The sequence below is a fragment of the Miscanthus floridulus genome, unplaced genomic scaffold (assembly GCF_019320115.1).
Source record: "Miscanthus floridulus cultivar M001 unplaced genomic scaffold, ASM1932011v1 fs_16_1_2, whole genome shotgun sequence".
NCBI lineage: Eukaryota > Viridiplantae > Streptophyta > Magnoliopsida > Poales > Poaceae > Miscanthus > Miscanthus floridulus.
This window is the reverse complement of record NW_027096328.1, coordinates 6,858-24,834: the sequence shown is the minus strand read 5'-3', so window position 1 is coordinate 24,834 and position 17,977 is coordinate 6,858. Positions and strand designations below refer to the sequence as shown.

Below are 17,977 nucleotides of genomic sequence, written 5' to 3'. Positions count from 1 at the left end.
AAGTTATGTAGACAGAAGAAGGATACCCCTTGTGTTTGAAGTTGGTGACTATGTTTATCTGAAGGTCACGCCAATGAAGAAGAAAAGGTTTGGAGTCCGAAGAAAGCTTGCCGCTAGATTCGTAGGACCATACAAGATCTTGGAAAAAAGAGGTCCAGTAGCTTATAAGTTAGAGTTACCTAAGACAATGAGTACCGTCTTCCTAGTTTTCCATGTATCACATCTCAAGAAATGTTTGCGTGTTCCGGAGGAAAGAATAGAACCTCGAGGCATCCCACTCAAATCAGATTTGGTGTATCGTGAACAACCGGTCCGTGTTTTGGACACTAAAGAACGTGCTACTTGGAATAGTGTGGTGAAAACATACAAGATACAGTGGGATCATCATGATAAGGGAGATGCAACTTGGGAAACAGGAGAGTATCTACAAAAAGCTTATGAAGATTTTTATAACAAATGGTTCGTAACCCAAATTTCGGGACGAGATTTTTATAAGGGGGAGGGCTGTAACACCCCGGTGTTATGCCAGCATTTAGGCACTGCAAATCATGCATATCATGCATCATCAAGCATCCTAATCATACATGCCTAATCATGTAAATAACAACTGAAACACTGCTTCAAAACATACGAAACATGTTCGTGAAACATAAATGTTGCATACACCTGTTTAAGAGTTGTTTTGCCCAAATTATGCTTGCTAGGTTAGTAAAACATGTTTGGCTATGCTTGTAAATCATCTAGAATTATTTAGCACAATTTTTGGAGCAAAGTTTGTATTCAAATTATTGCAGAATTTTGCCTTAAAAATAATTCCCCAAAAAACTAGGGTTTTGAGTTAAAATTGACTTTGATTTTATAATTCAAAATCTAGATAGATTTGAACTTTGGTCATAAAAGCAAAGTTGTAGAGAATTAAATTCTAATCAACTTTCATTTTTGGTACATTTTCAAAAGATGTCATTTTCTTGCTCAAAATGATATTTAAAAACTGGTATTTGAAAATCTCTTGAAAACATAATTTGAAAAAGGCTTTTCTTATTTCGCGGGCCGCCGCCTCGCTTCTTGGCCCACGGCTGAAGCCGGCCCAGTGAGCCTCCCGCAGCGCCGCATGCCTCGCCTTGGCCCAGCCTAGCCCCGCGCGCGTCTGGCCTGCTGACCGCGCTGCGCCGCGCCGTTCGCCCGCGCCGCGTCCCGACCACGGCAGAACACGCCCGCCGCGTGGCGGCCATGCGCCGTCGACATCGCCGCGTGTCGCGGCCGGCCTGCGTCCGCTCCCACACGCCCGCCTACACCTGCCGACTGCACTACGTTCCTCTCCACTCCATCCCACCCGCTCTCTTGCTCTCCCGTGCTCGCCCCTCCTCCCACGCGCTGGGCGAATTCGCCGCCCCTCCTCCACCTCGGCCAGCAATCAAGCACCAGCAGCTCTGCCTCGCTCTCCGGCACTTGGTGCTCACGATTGTGCCGTCTGTTGAGCCTAGGTAGCGCATTCTCGCGCCTCGCCGCCGTCGGCCATGGCGCCACCGTGCTCGGTCGTCGTGGAACTCCCCTTTCCTCCCCTTCTCCTCCCTGCCTAGCTGCCTGCCCGCATTCGCCAACTCCTCGCAAACCTCAGGCGCTCGCCCGCTTGCCCTGACCTGGCCGGCAATGGCCGCCGGCCCGCTGGTCGAGCCGCGCCGCTGCGACGTCTCGGCGCCGGCGTGAACGCCCTTCGTCTCGGCCGAGCTGGGCCAAGAGGCCGTGGGCCGAAGCCCCTGCCAGGCCGCCGCCCTTTCCCTTTGCTCGGCCTGAGCTGGGCCAAGTGTGGCCGTGGGCCAGCTGATTCCCCCGGGCCAGCCCAGTAGCAATAGGATGTTTTATTTTCAGTTTTTCTTTATTATTTGAAAAGAGAAATGATTTAGAAAATGTTTGGATACTCAAAATTGCTCCAAATCTATTGAAATAAATTTTGCTAGGTTCCTTATCACCAGATCTACTTGGGAAAATTATTGCATGTCATTTTTGAGATACTTTTCTATAGAACTTTATTTAATCATGGATATTGCTGATAACTTGAAAAATGTGTAGAAAAACCTATACGCTTCAGAAAAATATGATTTCCAAGTTTGTTAATCTTCTTATGTAATGTACTTCCTAGGAAAAATATGTGTCATGCATGTGCTGTAGAAAAATTTTGAGGTGTAGTTCAAGTGCCTTTAATGGCTGATTTTTGTTATTTTAGCTAGAGAGCAAACTTTGTATAAAACATGCATGTGATAATTTTTGTACAGTGATTGTATGCTATGAAGATCATAGGAAAAATGCTAACTCTGTTGTTTGACACTTTTCACAGTACAAAGTATTTTCATGTTCATAATCATGCCATAGCTTGTTATTTTTGTGTAGGCTAATCCACTCATTCGAATACCATCAAAATCTGATGGTAGACTACTTAGGGTAGTACTGTGCTATGGTAATTTTCTAAGATTTTTCTAAGCAATAAAAATAGATGTTGCTATTCAAACCTATTATTAATTAGGGTTTAATCAAGTGTTGCTTTATGTGTGATTAAGAAATTAGTGAATCTTTGGTGTATCTTTGAAGCATTTAATAAGATGTGTTGACTTAACATATTAGTAGTAGAAGAGAATGCAGTAGATGACATGTGCTTGTAGTATATGTTCTTGGATGATGTTGACTACCTTACATTCAAACATATCCATTGTATTCATCTCATTAGATGCACCGATTGCATAAGCGCTTACGCACATTGCATCATACAGGATCGCAAACCGAGAACCCAGTCGTCATACCCGAGGAGCCCGAGGAGCAGCTCGAGGTGCAGCCGCAGGAAGTGCCCAAAGCCGACGAGGAGGACGTTGAGGAACTTCCGGAGTGCCCCGATCACCGCTCGAGCTCCTTCGAGAGAGGCAAGCCCCGGAGCATTTTCTCCCAGTTTGCAATTATTAATTAAATGCTTTACTTTAATTGATGCATTACGTTCAGGAGTTGTTTGCAACCGTTGCTGCATTATACCTTATCTACCTTTGTTATACTATATCCTTGTTACCTTGGTATCCGTAGTCGAGTCAATACTTAGCTGGCTTAGACCGGTAGAAGTCGGGTGATTTCCTGTCACCTACGAGCTATAGGTGGTTACCTGGATCTGCTTGGATGACTATGAAGTCATGGTATAACTAAGTGTTAAATAAAGTGGAGACCGGACGGAGACTTGCAGAGTTTTGGACTGTAGCGCTTTCCGTCTGTGTCGATTAAGGACCGACCGTTGTTGGGCCTCGAGTCATGTTGAACGCATGCCTTACATTTAGCTGGCCAGATAAAGTACCTTCCGACCGCAAAGCTGGGAGATTATTCGGGCCGAGTAGATTGCCCGCAGCGCACTGTGCCGGAGCAGGTGTGGTAGGACACGGGGGCGAGATGATAAGACCAAAGTGCAGTCGGTCGGCCCCCGGGTACATGTGGTTCCTGGCAAACTCGAGATTCCTAGATAGTTGACTCGGTGATCAATATCTCACTTTAGCGGGTGAGTGAGGTTTGTGTAAGGAATAAATCACCAGCTGGTTAGGAATCGATTCGAATCGCCATCGCTCCTAGACATTGAGCACTTGACTTGAGTTACTTCATCGTAGTAATGTTGATGGAACACTTGGACAGTTATAATGAATATGACATTATGGAAGTTGTTTAATGATCATTGGTTATCATTATCTGCTTAATCACATGTTTGCTCTAGTATGGGTGCAAATCTAGTCGACAGGTTAATAACAATTAACTTGACAATAATGCTTTTGAAAAGGGTCTTGAAATGCTAAAAATGCTTCTTTTTGCAAATGAGTCAGCTACCCTACTATAAAGCCCTTCATAATCCTTGGTGTCACTTATTTTCGGTTATGTCGGGTAAGTCTAGCTGAGTACCTTCTCGTACTCAGGGTTTTATTCCCACTTGTTGCAGATAGGCAGATGTATTACGGCTACTGTATCAATTGCCTTTATCCTGCGATGGGTGATGCTTAGGACCATGGGCATGGTCATTCCTTATGTCTCGTCTGATGCTTTTGTTGGAGATGATCATTCGCTGGCACTGTATTTGAACTCCGTGTGAGTGCGTGTGGTTTTGAACAAACGGCTTCCGCTACTTTTATTCGAACTTGTTTTGTAATAACTATGATTAAACTCTGATGTATCTGAGATGCAAACTTTTATGTAATATGTGATGGTGACCACTAAACTTATTACGATCTTGGCTAGAATGGAAGTTGGTTTGAAATCCTTCGTGATTTCACGGACTACCGGGTTATACGGGCTTAAGTTTGCTAAATCGTCTACTCTGGCGAATGATTTTCTTACTTAATTTCATATAATTGGTCGGTTCTGTTACAGAGCACCTTAGGGGACTTTGTGTCCATGCTTGAGAGTGCTTAGGAGCCCTCCATCTCACATAAGCTTTATAGTGATCATCCGATTGTGTGAGAGAGCGATTCTAGTGCGATTACATCATGATGTTGCATCGAGTGGCACTAGGTGATAGAGTTACAAGCCGGTGGTGCTTGTTACTCTTGGAGGTTGCCACCTCCTAGATGGCTTGGTGGTGGTCTCCGTTGAAGCCCGCAAGAAGCTTGTGTGGTGCTTCGGAGAAGAGCTTTGTGAAGGGCATTGTGCTCGCCCCATGGGAGCCATGAAGAGCAACTCTAGTAAAGCGTGTCATTGAGCTATCATCACTTTCAGGGTAGGTTCTTGCGGTGCCCGACATGCAGGCTTGGCAGGTGATGCCAATTAGCCGTCGAACCACCAAGTGAGCGGTCGACACAACGAAGACTAGCGTGTTGGCAAGCATGTGAACCTCAGGAGAAAAATCACCGTGTCAACCTTGTTTTCCCATTGGGTTACAATCCCCTTTCACAAGCTTGTATTTATATTTCATATACATTGTGCTTGTGTAGTTGCTCTTGTAATTAGTTAGCTTGTGTAGCTTACTAGTTACCTTCTTGCTTGTGTAGCATAGAAGTAGCTCCCTTGCGTGGTTAATTTGGTTTGTGTAACCTTGTTAGTCACATTGCTTAGTTTGTGTAGCTAAGTATTTGCGCTCTCTAATTTGGCATTGGTTGCCTTGTTATTGAGCATTGCTAGTGAGCTTAGTTGGCTTTGTGCTTTTGCTTACTAGCATGTATAGGAGCTCCCTTATTACTTGAAGTACTAGTGGCATAGGTTTGTGTGACCTTGCTCCTAGAATTAGTTAGGTGAGCTCTAGCTAGCCCGGCACCTTTGTTGCTTAATTAGGATCTTTCCAAGGTGCTAGAGAACATTGATAGAGGGGTGTAGTCTTGGCTAGACCGATAGTTTTAATTCCGCACTTGTTTTGGTTAGCCGACACGATTAAGTTTTAGTAATGACTATTCACCCCTGCTCTAGTCACCATCTCGACCCTACAATGGGGCCTAGCAGTTAAGGCCTTATTTGTTTTCATCTGACTACGGAAACAAACTTCTATAAATTGGAGTACAAATAAATGGACAACTTTTCCTCTCTTCCACAATCCCATACCTAGATTATCACAATCCAACAATCCACCTCCACTAGATTTTTTCTAGCTTTTGTTCCACCAAAAGACCATGTTAGTCATCAAACTTCGAGAAAACTACCCACTAAAATACTAGTTCACCACTAGATTATCACAATCCAACAATAATCCACCCCACTAGCTTTTCTTAGCTTTTATTCCATGAAAAGACCATGTTACTCATCAAACTTTGAGAAAACTACCCACTATAATACCACCAAACCCACCCTGAATTGGGTCCTAGCTTTGATATTTTAATCCTCTACTTGTCCTCGCGACACAACACTACTCTGCTCCCCTTCGAACCCTAGACCCACCATGGCAATTACCATGGAAGACTAGGATGTACAATCCCTCACTTTCTTGAAGTCCCTAAACGCAACATACCTTCCCTCCCCCACTCCCTTGGTAACATAGCAGTCTTCTTCTAGCCACCAAGGTCACATCCTTAACAAAAAAAAGCATTTTTAATTTGGGTTCTCCGTTGAAACATTCATCTTGTAGCATCCTTTGACTAAAGCTTTGAATGAGAGTATTATAGTCGAACTAGCCAATATATATTCATCGTGTTTGTATGTGCAGATAGCATAGCATGTTCATTTGCTCTTTTCCATAAAATTAGGTCCAAATATTCACCTTTTGTAATCAGTTGACACTAAATCCCCAAACAATAGCTTAGATCTTTATATCACTTCTATGTCCACATCAATAACACAAGAACAAATATAACACATAGAAGGTGATTGTTGGTGACCATTAAGTAGTACCACTTTTACCGTCAATAATCCCGCATAAAAACAATCTAGGACCAACATCCAACATAGTGGTTGGGATTAATTCTAACAAATTTCACAAGTGTTGGTGTTTATTTGCATGTACATTGATTTTCTGCATGAATGTTCATCAAACTGCACTTTAGTCAACTTAATAAAGACTCAACCTCCCACCCAAACAATATCTGTGCCGGCAAAAGCACCATTAAAGCTCCAACCCTCACGGTGTCTTCTAGTGACATATTTGAGTAGCTCATCACCACCCACTTGCTGCCACACATTCGAGTAGCAAGCCGCAATACAAATAAACTTTAGTATAAACACCATGCTTACACTAACAAATACTACTCTAGCTCTTGTATGAAAGACCAAACTAGAGCACTCAATTAAGAGCGGTGAACCCGTGCAAAGGTGTTAACACTACTTGAATTATACTAAAGATATAGAATTAATTCTATGCTAAATAAAAAAAAGTATTACAACAATGAGAGTAGTGGAAACACTTACAAGAAGCAAGATAAGTGAATAAAGAATATAACAAATATATTGCATAAATGAAGTCTTACAAGAAAGATAAGATACAAGCGCTAGCACACCTTTCCTAAGACAGGCTAGCTCCACTCGCTCTAACTCCCAGTAACACTAACACAAATACTAATGCTACTATGGGAGTATGGAGAGCTACTTCTTCTTGTGTGTGTGTTGAACATTGGTGCCAACCTCGATATTTATAGGCTCTAGAAAACAAGGGGTACTTATAGCCAAAGTTGAGGCAGTTTGGAGCCAAGGTGGGGTTAGTCAACTGGTGTGGTTGGGCAACCATCGAATCCGCTATCTTTGATCATTTCTGGTTGGGATGCATTCCTGGAAATGGTGTGACCTATTTGAGGTGCTTTGGAGCAAACAACCACATTTGGAGGTCGGACGACCGAGGGGGTCGGTAGCTGCTCTCTGGTGTCTGGGCCATCCAACCTTCACTAGGTAGTTGGCCCACTGCTCATTGACCGTGTGGAGTAGGGTTTGGTCATTGTGCATGAGGTTGAATTACATATGTGGACCCATGGATCCATGCATTTTTCATCTGGCTCTTCCTCCACCATTTGATCTAACTGACATGCAAATCTCAGTGGGAATTCACATCCTTGGTGTGTTTCCTAGTTGTTGGTTGAACATGGGCTCCATTGCGTTGAGCCCGTGGTCGGACGGCCTAGGTGGTTGGACGACCATCCACCGAATCCATTTTGGATCAAATTGCACCAGTGGGTTCATGCATATGCATAGTCTCCAATAGAAGTGGAATTGCATTCTTTAAAACAAAATATGCATGATATGTGTGAAGTCCTCTTTATTTTCGAGATGTCTAACGGTCGGATTTTGCATTGTAGTGATTGTCAACATTCTCCCTATCAGTTAGGGGCTTAGAGGCTACACCCATTGGGTGCGCTCATGCATCCTTGCTAGATACCGAACTAATCACCCAATCATATCACATGTAGAGGAAACAAACCGTTTGGGCCGCCACGAAGCATATCTCCCAAAGCGGTCGGCTACCTGACATTTTGCCCCCACGTCAAGCATAAGGCTATCTAGAATCTGATGGCTTCTATGGCCGAAGACACGGCAATGTGCATCTTCAATAGGCATGTTGCAACAACATTCACAAAGAGTTGCTATGTAGAAGGTATGTGGAAGCCCTATGTTTGGTTTTGGTAACTGAGATAACTAAGTGGACTAACCTCCACTCTAGTGTTGTGACTGAGATAGGTTAGGTCCAGACCAAGGTTGAGCAAGGGTGGCACTAAATGAAAGTGATGAGAGGGCTCAAGGAAAAATGCAAGGCCTCAAGGCAAAGGTAAGCTAGGGCATTTTGTTTTGCCGATCAAGACGCAATAGAGTGTGTGATCGGGTTTAGGATAGATAGCCATTGTTGATGGTCATTAAACTCCAAATCTAACCATCAACTATTGCATAAATTGACATGAAATGAATCATAAACTATAGTTATAGGGTTTGATTCTAAGTTCCACGAGTTTTGGTGCTCTCACTTGTTTTGCAGGATATTTAATTTTTCACCGAATAAAACTATCTCAAATGATGAATTGGAGTGCACCATTACGAAGAGCTTGTCGAGACGATCGAAACGGATATATTATTTGCTATATTTGAGCTCGGAATAAAAAGATATCAATTTCGCAAATTAAAAAGGAGTGCCAGCGTCATCACTGACGTCAGCACCTAACAGTGTCCTGCAGCAGCGGCTGCAGGTGGGGCCCACACAAACAGTGCCTTGCACCAGCAGCAGGCGCCTCTGCCTGCGCGTGCAGGAGACACCGCGGGACAGGGCGGGCCCAGCTGCGCCCTGCGGGGGAACCCGCGATGGAGCCTCACCTACGGGACCGCAACGCGTGGCGGGGTGTTGGCGCGCGCGCGTCCGCGTAGAGCGAGGGCGCCGGCACGGGTTTGACCGTCTTGCGGGACAGGTGGCGACGCGGGTTTGGTGCGGAGGCCGTCAGGCGCGGTCTGCTCGCCCAGGAGCGACTGGGCCGCCCGAACCAGCCGGCCTAGCTGGCCGAAAGGACCGATTTCTTCCCAGAAAAGCGGACAGCGCACGGTTTCTTCGGTTTAGCTCCGGTTCGGGGCACAAATGGCCGGTTCATTTCCGGTTTTCTTCACATGTCAGTTGGGAAGCTTCTAGATGTGATCCATATGATCTGTACCGCCAAAAAAAGGTTGGTTTGATCCGATGGTGGCCGTAAAACGTGGCGCGGATTGATGAAGTTGCACTTTCTTGCCCCCTACTCCACCTTGGCCTATAAAAGGACCCCCATACCTCCTCTAGGAGACACACACCTGCACACCCTACGCTCCAGAGCTTCATTATTTCATACACGCATTGTAGTAGTGTCCCTCTAGGTGCTTCCCACCTAGTTGAATTATAGAGAATAGGGAGAAAGGAGAGGAGAGAGATATGAGAAGCTGAATCTGTCGGATTCTTCTCAACTTTGTACCTCTATGGATCTGATTCATCTTTGAATTATATCTAGGTTCTTCATTTATTATTTCTAAGTCTCTATTTAATGAAGTTGAGTTCTTATTATATTTTATTTACAGGAACTCCGCATGCATTGAGTGCCCTAATTATAAATTGTGATTAGAGTAGTAAACACTAGCCTAGACATAGTGTCTAGACTAGAGTTTACTTGAGTTTACGCCTAATCTCATGGTTAGTCGTGGTAGCCCTAGAGGTGACAACTCTGTCAGGCCGTTGCAATCCACCACGTTAGGATTGGTGTTTCATAGAGCTTTTTGGCAGCTGTTGACACCAAATTTTGGCCGGCGCGTGAAAGCCGTGGATTCTAGAATTCTTTAAGGAAAGCCGAGATATTTGCAAAATCGGCTAAGCAAAACTGCCATCGGAATCAGCTGGGTAAAATGGCGTCATCATCTCCAGGATGAGCCTTGTCGACAAAGGATGGCGGTGGCTTGAAGCAAGAAAACATGGTGGACTTCATAGAAGGAAAAGATTAGAGTCCAAGTTATTTTAATTTAGGATATTTTGTCTTCTTTTCCAAGTTTTTGTAACCGGTCTTGTTCGACCAGGACTCGTAGTCAAGCCTCAGATATAAATATTAGGCCCTAGCTATTGTAATAGACATCTCTCATCGATTAATCAAACAAGTTTCTTTACTTTTCGGCTTACGCCACCCCTTAGGAGTAGGAGTAGAGTAGATCGCAGCTAGTTCTTTAGGCAAGTAGGGCTGCATCGGTTAGGTCCGACCTCCGATTTATTTGTGAGTATCCGTCATGACTTATACTTTGTTTATAAGTCTGCATCGGTTAGGTCTAACCTCTTATAAGCTTTGTATAAGTTAGTTATCAACTTTTATCAGTAATTATAAGGTTGCATCGGTCTGGCTCGATCTCGTACAATTCCAGGTACAAGTTACCCTTCGATCCTTATCAAAATTTGTACGGTTGCATCGGTTCGTCTCGATCTCGTACAAATTTTGATACATATTAGTTATCGGTTAAATCTATTAAGATTGGTAGGGTTTCCTTGCTGTTTTTAATAGATTTGCTAATTATCGATCTTGTTATAATTAATATTCTTACTATTTGTAACAACATCACCCCTTACCCGATTAAGATTGAAACGAATCGACTTTATATCTCTAAATCATCGTCTTGTTGCTTTACTCTATTTAGATCTCATTTTGACGTTGGTTTCGGTTAGATTAGTCGTTTTGTCTCAATCTTGATCAAAGATAGCATGTGGTCAAGGTGTGTTTGATCCTAAGTAAGCTTGCTAGTTGATGAAATCTGGTCTAGAGCTGCTATTATGGCTGTCATCGATCCGGTCGACCAACATTGTTAGCACTATAGATCCGAATTTATCAATTAATAAGTCTTGCTTACGGTCAAACATTGTCTCTGGCTGCATGCTATGTTCGCATTGGCTATTTAGCCGATCGCCCGTGCTTTCATGATCATAACATGCTTTCACGATTCCGTCAAGTATGAACAGACTAGTATTCTTTGAAGGTTTAATCTATAATCTTTATTGTGGCTGTCATCGATCCGGTCGAACCCTACTGTTAGAGATAATAGGTTAGATCCGATAGGTTTGTGGATCTGTCTATGTTTAATGGTTGAGTGTTTGCATGTTATGAGCTTATTTTCGCTGAAATCGGCTATTTTAGCTGATAGCCTGCTTATTGAGAATATACGGGCTATTTATACGCTTGTACTTATTCTTATCTTGGTCAAAAGCTAGTATGTTTCTCATTTACTCCCTCCATCTTACGATGCTAGGCGTAACTCAAAAAATGCATAGACCATGAAACAAATCAATTATTGCTCATTCCTATAAGAGCCCCTTCGGTTTCACCTTCCTAATAGCTGCAGGCCATGCTTTCTCCCTTAAATAGGACACCTGACACGCGCGTATTTTCCTTTCCTTCTTCCACACATGCATGCATGCAACCTGCAGCCGTGCATTTTCCTTCCACTCTGCGTGCTATTCGCTCCTTCCGACTTGCATGCATGCAACCAGCAATAAATTCTACATGTGGAGCGACCGGAGTGAGCGACGCATGCGGTGCCGAGGTGGGGAGCGCTTAGTATCTTGAGACAACTCAGAAATACAGTTGCGCCTACTATCATCAGACTGAGGGAGTAATATAAATGCTTTCATGTTTATCCATCATATCTTTACGTGCTCTCATGATCATCGGCTGACAAGATCTATACATTTAAATATCTGATAGTTGCCGGCATGCTTATTTTATTCGCTTTGCATCATGAACGTGCTAGATATTGACTCTTTAGTCTATAGCCTTATTTCATCGGCTACTTAGCCGCACATTTAGAACTGTCTGGAGTAACACCGGCATGTTCCACCTTGAATTACTGATCAATCTTTCCTCCTTGTTAATTACAGGGTCAAACTGACTGGCACGCCCTAGGTCATGACCATCGGTCCGATGTTTCCCTAAGCCTAGGAAGAGCTCAGGATCTGCTCCACGTGGTTTCTCCCAGCTTGCTGTGTGTCCCGGCGCCAAGGATCGACCCATCACACTTTTCGCCGTCGACAACAGCCTTCCCCTAACTACCTTTTTTCTCACCTCATTCGAGAGTCGGAAAGGTACTGTTGCTCCAAAGTAAGTAAAGTATAGTAAGCCTGATCCTTAGTTATTTAGTATAAGCCATAGAAAATCCCTCTCTACCCACAAAAACACTTTTCTATTTTTATCCTTAGACAACCTTGGTCCTTACTAGAAACACTTCACGTGCCCTACGTATAAATACGATCCTCTAGAATACTCCTGGTTGAAAGCTACAACGGTATCCGTGCACTTGCAGATTTTTTCTATGTGCGTTAACAAATACTAACAAGCTTTCTAGCGCCGTTGCCGGAGAACGGTAGCTATGCTAGTTTAGAACCAAGTTCGTCCGTATATTCCTTTACCTTTTTCAACCACCACTACCATATGGATTCCACACCTATCATTCAACTTTTGGCTCCGAAGGACAAATTATTGGAGCCTCCACCATCTTCACACCCCATTCTTACAGATGGCTATGAGCTTCGTCCTGCTTTCATAGCCATGGTTCGGGAGCAATCCTTTTATGACATAGAAGACGAAAATCCTTACACCCACCTTAGAGAATTTGAGCAACTGTGTTCTTGCTTGACTATTGTTGGCATGACACAAGAGACCATTAAATGGAAATTGTTTCCATTCTCCCTTTTGGGCAGAGCGAAACAATGGTATGCTCATATCATAGGAGTAAATGGAAATTGGGATGAACTTCGAGACAAATTTTGTCTTGCTTTCTTCCTGCTTTCTTGAATTGCCACTCCGCGAATAGAAGTTCTTACCTTTCAACAGAAAGAGAAGGAGACATTAGGAGCAGCCTGGGCTAGGTTCATAAGCCTTATTAACTCTGATCCAAACCTCTTTGTCGATAGAATATCGTCGGCAGTCCTCCGAGGGGTATCCCACGAAGGTAGATTGATCGGCAGAGAAACGTGTGATCAAGAACAAGAAGGCAACAAAGACACACGAGTTAGACAGGTTCAAGCCATCAGTATGATGTAATACCCTACTCCTATGGTCTGTTGGTTTGTATTAGCTATCGTATGATATGCATGAGTTTGGAGGGGGTCCCTGCCCGCCTTATATAGTCTAGGGGCAGGGTTACAAGTCAGTTAGATCTGAGAGATAACCAGAAAGTAATAACATATTACAAGAATCTTGGGATCATACGTATCTTAACAGATCTCGTAGTATCTTTAGGATATCTTTCTAGTGTCTTGCGGAAGGCGCTGAGCAGAGTCGTGCCTCGCAAGGCTTCATCTTGTGGGCTGGGCCACCCCTGGGGGTGTAGCCCATGTGGTCTACCATGGGTATCTGGGGTCGTACCCCCCACAGCTAGTCCACGAGCGCCTTGTACCCGTTGTGCAACGCTGTCTTAAGCTTGTCCGAGCAGGTGCGAGCAAAGCCGAGCAGTCAAACTCGTGGTCCAACCACCGTGATGAGTTGCCGAGCAGTGTCAGCAGTTGTCGAGCAGCGTGAATCATCGCCGAGCAGCGTGAACCATAGCCGAGCAGTTTAACCCAAGTATGACTTGCCATTAGGGTGTAAGGAGCTCAAGTTTAGAATAAAAAATTTCTTCACAGTGGACCAAGTGTGCCCACTTAGAGTCCGACCACGAGAAAAGAAGATAGTCTTCTTTAGCTTCAAGAGGCGCGGAGTCTTCCAGAATAAAGCAAACACATTCACCGCGAGGTGAAGTGTGCCCACTTAGTCCCTGAGCCTGACAGTAGATGACGTAGTCATGTGGTGCTAGGGTCCAAAGTAAAAGAAAAGCAGAAGACCAGCCGAGCAAGCAGCCAATCCCTGGGTGTAGTCCCAAAATGAGAAAAAGCACATTCACCACGAGGTGAAGTGTGCCCACTTAGTCCCCGAGCCTGACAGTAGCCGTAGGTGACATAGTCATGTGGTGCCAGGGTCAGAAACATAAGTCAACTTGGAGAAGACAGAATCATGGAGAAAACACCGGAGCAATGGCTATACAGTAGTGATTACTGAGCCATAACGGTTGGCGGAGATGTCGGCGAATATTCGGCGAGCTATAACAAATTGCGGAGATAAATAAGCGATACGGGCCAGGGCTGCACGAAAGCCCAGGTAACGGCCCACCTTCAGTTGCGGGGAATTCAGAGAAACGCAAATCGTGGGAACGGTTTCCCAAAAACCCTCGAATGCGAAGAGGTGGGGGAGTGCTTTATAACTACGCCGCCGCACCCCTAAAAGGTCCTAATGGCTAGAGGGGGGGGGGTGAATAGCCTAATAAAATTTCTACAACAACACTTAGCAAAAGGGATAGACAATTATGAGGCAAAGCAAGTGTTGCGCTAGCCTACTAAAAATGCAAGCCACCTACCACAATTCTAGTTTAGATAGTATCTATTCACACAATAGCTATAACACTACACTAAGTTAGTGTGCTCTCAAAAGCTAACTAAAGAGTCATACCAACCAAACTAACAAGCTCTCACAACTAGCTACACTAAAGAGCTTGACAACTAGTTTGCGGTAATGTAAAGAGAGTAAGCAAGATAGTTATACCGCCGTGTCGAGGAATGAGCCAATCAATCACAAGAGTGAATACAATGAAGACCAATCACCTCGGAATCAAATGATGACACAATGATTTTTTACCGAGGTTCACTTGCTTGCCGGCAAGCTAGTCCTCATTGTGGCGATTCACTCACTTAGAGGTTCACACGCTAATTGGCATCACACGTCAAACCCTCAATAGGGTGCCGCACAACCAACATAAGATGAGGATCACACAAGCCACGAGCAATTTAATAGAGTACCTTTTGGCTCTCCACCGGGGAAAGGTCAAGAACCCCTCACAATCACCACGATCGGAGCCAGAGACAATCACCACCCTTCGCTCAACGATCCTTGCTGCTCCAAGCCGTCTAGGTGGCAGCAACCACCAAGAGTAACAAGCGAATCCTGCAGCGAAACACAAACACCAAGTGCCTCTAGATGTAAACACTCAAACAATGCACTTGGATTTTCTCCCAATCTCACAAAGATAATGAATCAATGATGGAGATGAGTGGGGCTTTGGCTAAGCTCACAAGGTTGCTATGTCAATGCAAATTGCCAAAGGTGTGAGCTTCAACTGGCCATGGGGCTTAAATAGAAGCCCCCACGAAATAGAGCCGTTGTACCCCTTCACTGGGCACAACTCGGGGTGACCGAACGCTCTGGTCCGATCGACCCGACGCTGGACCTCAGTGTCCGGTCACGCGATGCATGCCACGTGTCCCCACTCTTTGAATGCTGAGCGCCCAATCTCAATGGTGATGAGTTGACTGGATGCTGTAGCTAAAGTGACCGGACGCTGAACCCTTAGCGTTCGGTCATTTCTAGTAAGCATCCAGAGATGACTTTTCTCGATCGGACACGTCCGGTCACCCTTGACCGGAGACAGCCAGCGTCCGGTCACTCGACAACACTTCTGTGCATTGCTCAGCAGTGTGACTGGACATAGCCTTCCAGCGTCTGGTCGCTGAGTGACCCAACGTCCGGTCAGTGACCGACGCCAGCGTCTTCGCTACTGCAACTGACCGGACGTGCCGGTCCCTCTAAGACCAGCGTCCGGTCACTGTATGACCAGCGAGACTAACTCCTTTTCACCTCTATCTTCTTCACCCTTGCTCAAATGTGCCAACCACCAAGTGTATCACCTTGTGCACATGTGTTAGCATATTTTCACAAACATTTTCAAGGGTGTTAGCATTCCACTAGATCCTAAATGCATATGCAATGAGTTAGAGCATCTAGTGGCACTTTGATAACTATATTTCGATACGAGTTTCACCCCTCTTAATAGTATGGCTATCAAACCTAAATGTGATCACACTCTCTAAGTGTCTTGATCACCAAAATAAAATAGCTCCTACAATTTATACCTTTGCCTTGAGCTTTTTGTTTTTCTCTTTCTTCTTTTCAAGTCCAAGCACTTGATCATCACCATGGCATCACCATCATCATGTTATGATCTTCATTTGCTTCACCACTTGGAGTGTGCTACCTATCTCATGATCACTTGATAAACTAGGTTAGCACTTAGGGTTTCATCAATTCACCAAAACCAAACTAGAGCCTTCAATCTCCCCCTTTTTGATAATTGATGACAACCCTTATACAAAGATATGAATTGAAATTCAATTGAATCTATGTTGCTTGCCCAAGCATATTTACCATGTGTAAAAGGATATGGACAAGTTTCATGAACTCCATATGGTACCAATTGCCCCCCTACATATGTGCTAAGAGTTTGGATTATAGCTTGCACATATGCTTAGATAGGAAATATAGGAGACAATGTCTACCAAATGATGCTAAGGTATAAAAGATGGACCTTTGAAGCGTGATACCAATCGGAGTGCACCAATATACCATCCTTAGCACCATTGTTAGCTAGATACCACTAGGAAAAACTTTGAGATGAAATCACTAGATAACCTATACATGCTAGATTTTCATTTTATCATTCAAGTCTACAACTAGCATACATCACACAAGTATGGATATTCGAAATGTCAATGGGGAATTCCCCGTTGGGGGCTACTGCCCCATCCCCGTCCCTGTGGGGGAAAATTTCCCCTGTCCCCATCCCTGTGAAGGCTCATGGGGAGCATTTCTTCCCCATCCCCGTTCCCGCTCGAGGATTTAATCCCCACAGGGATCCCCATCCCCGCATCAAGCCATCAACATGGGCAAACACCAATGCCCAAGCATAATGTGACATTGTCACACAGATAACAGATTCAAGGACTTGAAGAAAAGGTTGTAAAAACTCACGGCTTTGTGGATTTGCATGTCGGTGTCGTGTAGATCGCTTCCAGTGGAGTACCAGCCGAGCACGTAGAAGTCAGGGAACACTTTCTTATCTACACAGCCACAGCCATAACAAAGAAATCATCAAACCATCCATGAAACCCTAGCATTCCCTATGATTCTAGGCATCGTGAAACCCTAAAAAAATCCCTAGATTCGAGTAGGAGCTTACAGAGCTCCTGCTTCTTCTTGAGGAAGGCGCGGTCGAGGGTGCCTGAGATGAGGTCAAGCACGAGCTCGAAGCTATTGAAGATCTCCATGGTCCGCCCACGTTGCACCCCGATCACACACCCGAACACCCTCGGCGGCTGCCCGGCCCCCGCCCCTACCCCCGCCATGGATGAGGAGGAGGAGCTATCCCCAGAGCAGGCGGCCTACGCCTTGACGCAGGTGTGGTGGTCGGAGATGTTCACGATGACAAGTGGGTGGAGCTTGAAGGTGAACCCGCCGCTGGAGGCGGCGGCGGTGGTCGTGGGCGCGGGCCTAGATACTGCCGGTGCGGCATCGGAGGGCGCCGACATCGTCGGAGCTGGGGGAGAGGTGGCGTGTGGCATGACCTAGGTAGCGCCGGCGGGGGTTGCGATTGCGACGGGGACGAGAAGGATGCGAGGTGGGGAGTGGGGTTGGGGGTTTTGTGCTCTGGGGCGTGCGTGCGACTTGTAGGCGGCAGCGGCGGCTAGGGGGGACGGGGGAGGGGATTGGGAGTCTGGAAAGAATGGAAAGGATAAGGTTAGGGTTAGAAATTGCCTTATATACGTACACAGGATTTGGGCCTTCTTAAATGGGCCTTAAACATTTCGGGTCCCCGCGGGGAACGGGGACGGGGGCATGTATACCATCCTCGCCCCTATCATACCCTATGGGGATGATTTTTCCCCCATTTAATTCCCCATGGGGATAAGATTTGTACCATCCCCGTCCCCTAATGGGTGAATTCCCCACGGGGAATCAGGGAACGGGGCCCCGTTGACATCTTTAATGGATATTGAAGTTTAAAACTTGTGCCATGCAAGCAAACATATGAAATGCACATTCAAATGCACCATACAAGTTCATGAGCTTGCTCCCCCTACTTGTGTTCTCAAAATTTTAATTGATCCCTTTCCTTTGTCATATCTCTCCCCCTATGTCAAATTCTCCCCTATCATTTATATCTTTAATTCTCTTCCCCTCTGGTGCCTTTTCACTATCTTTGTACACTATTTTCTCCCCCT

At 45.1% G+C, this 17,977-nt stretch overlaps 1 pseudogene; it reads right to left on the bottom strand.

Moving 5' to 3' along the window:
* Positions 1-16,676: 16,676 nt before the first annotated feature.
* On the bottom strand, positions 16,677-17,284 carry LOC136530646 (COP9 signalosome complex subunit 6-like; annotated as a pseudogene).
* Positions 17,285-17,977: the final 693 nt, after the last annotated feature.